The following is a 10,138-nucleotide window of genomic DNA, read 5'->3' on the forward strand; positions in this document are numbered from 1 at the left end:
GTGTCACCCCCTTTAATTTACTATGTTTTTAATCGTTAATGTCTTTAGCTACGACAGTTAGAGCTTAATTTATTTTTCTATCAATTATCAAAACCACTCCCTTGGGACACGACCCCAACCTTTAGTTGGTTTACTATACTATCGACGATCGTAGACACTCATATCGTAGGTTAGTGTCGTTGGTCACGATAAGCATAAAAATGACGTCGCTGCCGGGGAGTGGTGTTATTTGGGAATTCGTAGTTAAATAAGATTTTTGATTCTTTCTAGTTTTAGTGTTACTAATCTAAATTGTAATTTAGTTTTGCTAGTTTGAATATCATAGCAGGGAACTAAGGATGGAAAACCATTATGGATACCACACGGATCATCCTCTTCTGAACTATTGAACCTCAGGGACAACCTCCTGACCTTCAAACAGGAAGGGGATGAAACTATTCAGGAAATGTGGCTGAAGTTTCAAGCGGTGCTGCAACCATGCCCATTTCACGGGATGGAAAACCATTATGGATACCACACGGATCATCCTCTTCTGAACTATTGAACCTCAGGGACAACCTCCTGACCTTCAAACAGGAAGGGGATGAGACTATTCAGGAAATGTGGCTGAAGTTTCAAGCGGTGCTGCAACCATGCCCATTTCACGGGATGGAAAACCATTATGGATACCACACGGATCATCCTCTTCTGAACTATTGAACCTCAGGGACAACCTCCTGACCTTCAAACAGGAAGGGGATGAGACTATTCAGGAAATGTGGCTGAAGTTTCAAGCGGTGCTGCAACCATGCCCATTTCACGGGATGACAGACAAGGGGCTACTGAAGTGCTTCTACAGGGGTCTAAGACCCAAGAACAGAGATATATATAATCAAATTTAAGAAGGCGGTATGCTACACCAGCCCTATGAAGTTGTAGCAAAACTCCTTGATGGCATGGTAGAAGCCAACAAAAAAGCCAAAAAGAAGCAGGAGTGGGACGCACTAGCTACCCAGTTGAATGCTCTATCTACCAGAGTCATAGAATTAGAGGTACAAGCCATGGAGAAAGAAAAGCACTCCTCCCTTTGATAATGTAGACATGGGAAGAAGCAGAGAGGTATACAGGATGATGAAGCCCTGTCACTTATTCGACAAAAAATTGAGGAACATGAGAAGATGTTAAATGAGATGAAGGAAAACGTCAAAATGCTAAACGAAGCGTCAACCTCTCACCCCATGACAATTCAAATGTATGATGCTCAAATCACCCATTTAATGATGGGTCACTATCCTCTGTTCGCCAAAGATTCACTTAATTACACCATGGGTGATTTCGAGGATGAAGAGTAGTCTTTGACTTATGTCGTGCCGCGACGTTAACTCAGGAGTTGTTTGGGAGGCAACCCAAAACCCCATATTATCTTATATTGGCGTACTAGTAAAATAATAGTGTCTTAGTTTTATAGACAAAAGTTTAATAGGTTCCAAAGAGGTGCATAATGGCGAGCAGCAGACCCAGTTGGTGAGTCACCGAAGAAGCTGACGATCAAATCTATTATGCCGTTTGACTCAAGATATCTTTAAAATCCGGAGTTTGTAAAACTTGGGGAGCACAGGACAGTTTCAGCTAATCACCCACCTGATCGGCGACCAAGATGGTCACCGCCGTTTGAACATCCACAACTGCTGAAAGGTTCTGTAAAACTCGGTGAAGTAAAAATTTGTTTGGCGAAGAGCCGAATCACTTAAAAAACAAAACGCGACCACCTAATGGGAACAAACTGGATAAGCTGCAGGCCAACACACAAAAAGGCAGCTGATTAATCACTCGAGAGCGTGGGTTGAAGATAGGCGCATTGGAATGCTAAGAAAAGTTGTACAGAGCTTGATGAATCACTTGGCAATGCACCAAACGTCCCCAGCATACCTTCTGCTTTACGCGACATCTGTTGAAGCACTCCAACTCGAAATAGCTGCCTAACCATGATTATTCTGTAGCCCTATCTCTGTTTTTCTTTAATTTGACCTCTGGATTATTGTTATATTTTTGAGGACAAATATATTTTGATTGTGGTGGGGTGAGGCTCACCTTTATTTGCTTGCTATGGATGTCTGTGTTTTGTATAGATTTGGGTTTGTCTATTTTTAATTGTATTTTTAAAACTGCTTTGCGATTGTTTGAGCTTGTGGCTACGTTTCCATTTTTATTTATTTGTAATTGCAAAATGATTTTGACCCCTCCAAAATTTTTTGCACATTTTTTCCACCCTTCGTGAGTTGAATGTGGCTGTTCTTTCGCAAAAAAATTGAGTCTCAGTTTCGATCAATACCGATGACTTGAATAGTACTCTCAATTGAACGAACATGAATGTACGGCTACGATGAGGCCAAATGAAGTTGCATAGACAATATGTGAACTCGTCGCATCTCGTTGTGATTATCCATTTATCGAATTGATTCTCTTGTAATGACCGTTGCACACTAGCGAAAGTGTGTAGTCTTGTTTGACTTAAGTGTCGATGCCTTGTGTGATTAGCTTTCTTTGAAACTTGTATGAATAAACCTAGAATTTGCGCTGTTAGTCTGATTGATTTAGAAAGGTGTCCTCTTGAAATGATCTTAGGCAATTTTAAAGAGTGTGAGCCAAATTTGACATATACCTCTTTTGTGGCCTACTCGTGAGCGTGTGAAACTCTTTTGAACACCCTTTGAGTCTTACCTTTCTTTGGAAGAACCTTGATGAACCCTAGACCTCACTTGACCAGCTTTCTATAATCCTCTTAATTTGTGGTTTAGTGAATAGCCAACTTAGGCCAAAAGCCTAAGTTGGGGGTGTGGTGAAATGGAAAAGGAGAAGTCAAGAAGTGCAAGAAAAGTCCCCCTTAACCAACCCATGGTATTGCATAAAAGTGGAACCCCTTCAAGTCAATTCAAAAAAATAAAATGAAATGAGGAATAAAGTACGAAGGGAATCGAGTTTCAAGTAATCCATGGAGGAGAATAAAAAAGGTGACTTAGAAGCACTAGAAAAAGAATTGGTAAAGGAAAAGAAGGGAATGCCTTAAGAATTCCACAACTCATGAGGAAAAAGTCATTGAGTCTAAATGACCATATCTTTGCACTCAACCCCATTACAAGCCTTAGAAAGACCTTTTTGATCTTGAGTAAACCGAATCGAAAGTCGATTGGAAAATAAGGGCAAACCTATAGGTGAAAGCATGCATTATTCCTGATCTTGAATTGATTAACCTCTGTGTGTGAATATGGAATCATTTTTCATGTGAGGGCATTTAGATACTTTTTGTTGAGCAAGAACTTGCACAAGTAGTAAGTATTGCGAGCATGAGAATCTTTGGTAATGGTGTGTCACAACTTGAATCTTAGAGTACACAATTGATCCTTGCATAAGTAAATTGGGTCTTGTTGAGTGCACTCATGATTGAGTCTTGTGTAGCACCGTTTGAGACACCCTTTTTGAATGGCTGAACTTGAGTTTGCTTGAGGAAAGACAAAAGTTTAAGTTGGGGGTGTTGATGAGTCCACGAATTGGACTCATTTAGGGCTTTATTTTGACAGAAATAGTGTCCTCGAATGCTTATTTTGTCTCAATATCTGATGAAAACTCTTATATATTAGGTATATGAAGTTTTATTGGAAGCATGGACACTTAGGCGCAAAAAGGAACAAAGAGGCTGAAAGAACGAAGAAACCGAAGCATGAGCATCGCCAAGAACCTTTGGCGATTCGCCGAAAGGACAGACTCCGCCCTTTGTTCCAGTATGCGAAGCCTTGAAGGAAGAGGATAAATAAGGCGATAAAAGGAGTAGTCGGCTTTGCCAAATAGTTCCTCGAAGTAGTATTATACCACCCAATGGTCCAGAATGTGAAGTTGTTGAAGGGAAGCATGAAATGACGATGAAACAGAAGAAGGGCGAATCGCCGAGTCATTCGGTGATATCGACTGACTTCGCCGAAATATCCGCCAGTGCTATTTTCTGAAGTCTATAAATACTAAACTTATTATTAATTTTATAAGTTCTTAACCATTATTATTATTTTCAAAATAGAATAGTATGTTTTTAGATATTTTCTCTCAAGTTTGGAGAGGGTTTTGTGGGAGACTTGAAGTGAGAAATATTTCATCTTCCCGAAGTTGGAAGTGAGTCTGCTCCATTCTTCTTCCTTTGCTTAAATCACAGTTTAATTTCTTATACCTATTTTATTTTAGTATCATTTTAGGTGTATTTTGTTATTTCTTGATGTGTGGCTAAAACCCCATTCTTGGGGGTATGATTTAGCAAATATGTGTTGATATTGTTGTTGGGTCTTGCTTGCTGATAGGGTAGATGTATTTTAATGTTGATTTCACCTAGTGGTTGTGGTTTAATTTAATGGGTTTGTAGTTGCAAATACAAAACCACGCATGTGTTTTCGGCTTGCCCGAGAGGGAGGTCGTGAAACCAAGACCACTAGACTGATGGCCTAAGGAGTGGGTCGACATGAGGTTCAGCCCGAGAGGGTGAGCCATAGTCCCATATCCTAACACTCAGCTCGAGAGAGTGTGTGAGGTAAGACGTAGGCTGGTCTTCATGCGGCAAATGAGTGTCCGAGAGGAACCCATTTGAAACGGGGTAAGTTGCCCGAGAGGGAACTTATTTCCATCTAAAGCTTAGCCTAGTCACTATTATCTTGCAAATTTCCTATTGAAAGCATGTATTGAACGATTTATCTCAACTTGTATTGCGGTCACACCCCAAGAACATTTCCCCATACTTGATTTTCTTGTTAATTTTTGCTATTTTTACTACTTGTGACAAAACCCCCAAATTGATATTTGACACTTTTGTGTCGCCCCCTTTAATTTACTATGTTTTAATCGTTAATGTCTTTAGCTACGACTAGTTAGTGCTTAATTTATTTTTCTCTCAATTCTCAAAACCACTCCCTTGGGACACGACCCCAACCTTTAGTTGGGTTACTATACTATCGACGATCGTAGACACTCATATCGTAGGTTAGTGTCGTTGGTCACGATAAGCATCAGTGACCTAGTTATAGCTAGACAGGTATAAAGAAATTACCCGGTCACAGTATCTCAGAAAGTCACCTCAGTTGATCTTGGAGAGTTAGAAATGGTAGACTTTGATATCATTCTGGGCATGGATTGGTTACATTGTTATGCCTTAGTCGATTGTAGAACTCGGATCATTTGGTTTTGTAACAATCGGGTTCCGTCGTTATAGAAAAGCTAACGGGGAAAATTTTTGGGCCGGAAAACTTTTTCATAGTAACTTGGAATTTCCCAACCTAGTCCAGATTTGGATGAAATCGGAGTCATTAAAGTATAGGGAAATCTGGTAATAATTGGGTGATTTAATTATGAATTTGATCATATGAGTAGATAGATAAGTTGTTAAGGAACCCGTATGACTTTATAGAATTGAATTCGGGTGAGTAGAACTCCCGAAATTGATCTTTGCGTGAACAATATTTTTTAGTGTCGTTGGTTGAAGGCATGTTGTGAAATGGGGGTATTAGCATTATTAAACAAGCTCACTGTTCCATGCAAGCCTCTATAGCGGGAATTTCTGCCGCCAGGGTAGGGCCACTATAGCGGGGTGGGTGCCACTGTGGCGGGGAAGACGTGACTTAAAGTAGGAAATAAACCCCAAAAACATTTTATTCTGCAATTTTTGAATTTGAGAGCTATGGAACGAACCCAGGTCTTTTATTGACAGTTTTCCACCATTCTTTGGGCTAAAGGTAATATTTTAACTCCTCGAATCCATTTTTCGATCTGTAGAACATAATCTAATGGGTAATTATCGGAGGGTTTTTATCTAGAAATTATGGTGGGAAAAGCTCTAATTGGGATATTAGGATCATGGGTATGATCTAGGGCTGATAGAATTGTTAGCAATTCAGGTATTTAGTGATTGATTATTGATTTTCATATTATATTGACTGTTTGTAGACCAAGAACAAGCGGAATGAATCCGAAAAGGGAAGAATAAAGTTTCTTAAGGTTTTAAGCTTGTTTCAAGGTAGGCGATGGTTGTGATTCTATGATTGTGTGATGTATGTTTGTTCTTGCTTCATTATGTTACATGTATGTTTGCAAATGTTGCATTATTGATCACATCAATTGTAAAGGAGGAAATATGAATGATGAATGCCATGAATCATGACTTGATTATATGATTATGAGAATGTACTTTGTGGTTGTGATTGTCGCTTGTTGAATGGATCGGGTGTTGCGTTCCGACACACTAACTTGGATCGGTTTCCACGTTCTGGCATAATTATGGGATCAATTGTTACATTCCGGCATAAACATTCGATCGGGTACCACGTTTTGATATGCTAACTGTTTGGGTTTGGGTTCCATGAGAGGACCAATGAGTTGACATAATTGTGTATCTTGAGAAATGTGAAATTGTACATGGTTCTTAAAAGATGATGATATTGTATATGTTCGGTGTATGTATGTTATCGTATTGTTGTTTGACTTATATATGTTGCACTTAATGGGATAGCTGTGTGATCCTACCAGTACACTGTTGTTGTTTACTGATACTGCACCTGCTCTTTTTTTTGTTGAGTATAGGGTATCTTCAAGCGGCTATTGACATACCTCGCTTAGAAGATCAGTGATCTCTTCGAATTCAAGGGTGAGCCAGTTCTTCTAGGCTGCCATGAGTTCTCTTTCTGTCTATGTCCACCATTTTGGACTTAGATTTTTCAGGTTAGTTAATTTGTTCATTTGTTTGGGGTAGTAACCCCTTCTTGTTTAGACTTTGGGTTCACTGTTAGAGTTTTAGTACATTGACTTTCAGGTTCTAGGTGTATTTCCTCATTGTTTAGTTGTTAGATCTTTTGGAAGTTTATGTGAACTTTAATTTTTAGCTATTTAACTTACTTCCATAACTTAAATGCTTTAGTTTTTGGTTTAGTTGCTTGGTTTGGGGTTGTAGTAGTGGTTCTCCCACCAGAGGGTTAGTGTGGGTACCATTCACGACAGTCTGGGTTGTGACAAAGTTGGTATCAGAGCCTTGATTCGTTGATCTCGATGTACCAAAATGAGTCTAGTAGAGTGTTGCAGAACGGTACGGAGACGTCTGTACTTTTCTTAGAGAGGCTATAGGACTTTAGGAAATCTCTATCTTTTCTTTTGTCTTCTTTCATGCTATAACTTGATTCCAATTGGTATCTGGCGATTCAAATTGGTATCCAACCTCCTTCACTCTTCTGTCCGCAGATGGTTAACACTAGATTCAATAGCGTCAGGCCTGTAGCTCCCGTCAATGCTCCAGCTGAGGAATCTGCAGTGAGAGGTTGCGATCGAGGCAGGGGTAGAAGAAGAGCTAGGGGTAGAGGCCGAGGAATAGTGGAGCCTACTAGAGATGGGTACCGGTCAAAAATTCTCTCCAAAATGAGGCCCCTCCCGTGCATCATGAAGAGATAGAGGAGAATGTTGAGGAGGTTGGACAAGAGGAAGAGGTGCAGGTTGAGACTACCAGTGTTCCTCCCATAGACCCAGTGTTAGCTCAACAGATCATGTCATTCTTGAAAGGTTGGTTGGTCCTGGAGTGCTTCCTTCTGTTCAAGCAACTCAAGCTCCGGCCAATCCTCCTATTGCTATCACTTTCCCAAGGTGGGAGGGAATGTAGGTAATGAGCATGCAATGTTGACTAAGTTTTTGAAGCTAAAGCCTCCTGTATTTCTTGGTTCTGAGAGTGAGGATGCTTATGAGTTTATCTTGGATTGCTATGAGAGGCTGCTTGAGTTTGGGAATTGTCCATCAGCATGGGGTTGAGTTCGTGACTTTTCAACTTAAAGGTGAGGCTAAGCAGTGATGGGGAGCTTATATGGAGTGCAGATCTTCAATTTTACCTCCACTTACTTGGACCCAATTTCATGCCCTGTTCTTAGATAAATATGTGCCTAGGACTTTGAGAGATCGCAAGAAGGATGAGTTCATGACTTTGGAGCAAGGTGGTATGTCTGTGACTACTTATGAGGCCAAGTTCCATGCTTTGTCTAGATATGCTACTCAATTGGTGACTACTGAAGAGGAGAGGATACATTTATTTATTAAGGGGCTAAACTCTGAGTTGCAGGTATTATCTGTTCATATGACCTCTGCAGGGAGGAGCTTTAATGAGGTAACTGACTTTGTTAAGAAAGTGGAGGGGGTGAGGCGAGATGGTCAGGCTAAGGCATTGGCTAAAAGGGCCAAAAACTCGGGTAGCTTTCAAGGTTCTTATGCCAAAGGGGCAGGGAGGCCAACACTTGTAGCCAAACCAATTCAGTCTGCTATGCCCGCCTCTACAAGTAATTACTTAGGAACTCCACCTCATAACTTGATTCAGGATAGCCATGGAGTCGCGCCTTCAATGGGTGGCATACCATCTTTCGATCGTACTTGCTACAACTGTGGTGAACCTGGGCATATGAGGAGAGACTGTCCCCACCCATGTGTGTTGGATTCTACGCAGCAGCAATCTAGAGCAATGGTTCCCGCGGGAAATGGTAATAATGGTCGAGGGCATCCACAAGGTGGGCGAGGAGGTAATCAACGAGGCCGTGGGGTAGAGAAAATGGTAACATAGGCAGGGGTAACGTGCAACCAGGCAGGGAAGTAGCTCGTCAAAATGATAGGGTTCAGTGTTATGCCTTTCCAAGCAAGAATAATGCAGAGGCGTCTGACGCCGTGATCACAGGTACTATTCTTGTCTGTGACCGAATGACTAATGTGTTATTTGATCCGAGTTCTACTTATTCTTATGTATTCGTGCGATTTACCTCAGAATTTGCTATGATTTGTGATATACTTGATTCCAATATCCATGTTTCTACCCCAGTTGGAAAGTCTGTCATAGTCACCCATGTCTATCGTGCTTGTCTTAATTTGTTTATGGGTTTTCAGACTTGGGCTGATTTGATGATTTTGGATATGACTGACTTTGATATAATCTTAGGCATGACTTGGTTGTCCCACTATTATGTTGTGCTTAATTGTAATACTAAGTCTGTAACTCTAGAAATTATGGGAAGGGAAAAGTTAGAGTGGGAAGGGTGTACAAGCCTAAGCAAGCTAAGATCATATCCTCCATTCGGGCTAGGAAACTTAGTAGGGCAGGGTTGTTTGGCTTATTTGGCTCATATTAGGGATGTTGATGGTGAGACTCTATTTATTGAGTCTATTTCTATGGTGTCAGAATTTAGAGAAGTGTTCCTTAATGACTTGCCTGGTATGCCTCCGAATAGAGATATAGACTTCTGCATTGATTTAGAACCGGGTACTCGTCCCATTTCTATCCCTCCATATCGCATCCCTCCAGTTTTGTTTGTTAAGAAAAAGGATAGTAGTATGAGAATATGTATAGAATACCGTCAATTGAATCGGGTCACTATTCGAAACAAATATCCTTTGCCTCGAATAAATGATCTTTTTGACCAATTGCAAGGTGCATCAATTTTCTCCAAGATTGATCTAAGGTCTTGCTACCATCAGTTAAAAATTACGACTAAGGATGTGCCCAAGACGATGTTTAGGACCCGCTATGGGCACTACGAGTTTCTAGTTATGTCCTTTGGGTTGACTAATGCGCCTGCAACTTTTATGAGTTTAATGAATGGGGTGTTCAAGCCATTTCTTGATTCTTTCTTCATAGTTTTCATTGATGATATTCTTGTCTATTCGAAAAGTAAGGAAGAGCATGCCGACCATCTTCGTATTGTTCTGGGTGTTATTGGGAAACAAAGGTTGTATGCTAAATTTTCGAAGTGTGAATTTTGGTTGCATTCTTGGGATATGTTGTTTCATAAGAAAGGGTAATGGTAGATCCTCAAAAGATTAATATGGTGAAGAATAGGGTTCGGCCTAGCTCTGTGGCGGAAGTTAGGAGTTTTGTTGGGATCGCTAGCTATTATCATCGATTTGTGAAGAGCTTTGCTTATATTTCCACTCACTTGACAAATTTGACCAAAAAGGAGATACCATTTGAATGGACTGAAAAATGTGAGGAGAGCTTCCAAAAGCTCAAGAGAATAGCATTACCGGTTGAAGGTAAAGATTTTATTGTTTATTGTGATGCTTCACATTATGGTTTGGGTGTTATGTTAATGCAGGATAAGAATGTTATAGCTTATGT

Source organism: Solanum tuberosum, unplaced genomic scaffold, assembly GCF_000226075.1.
Source record: "Solanum tuberosum cultivar DM 1-3 516 R44 unplaced genomic scaffold, SolTub_3.0 scf00077, whole genome shotgun sequence".
NCBI classification, from domain to species: domain Eukaryota; kingdom Viridiplantae; phylum Streptophyta; class Magnoliopsida; order Solanales; family Solanaceae; genus Solanum; species Solanum tuberosum.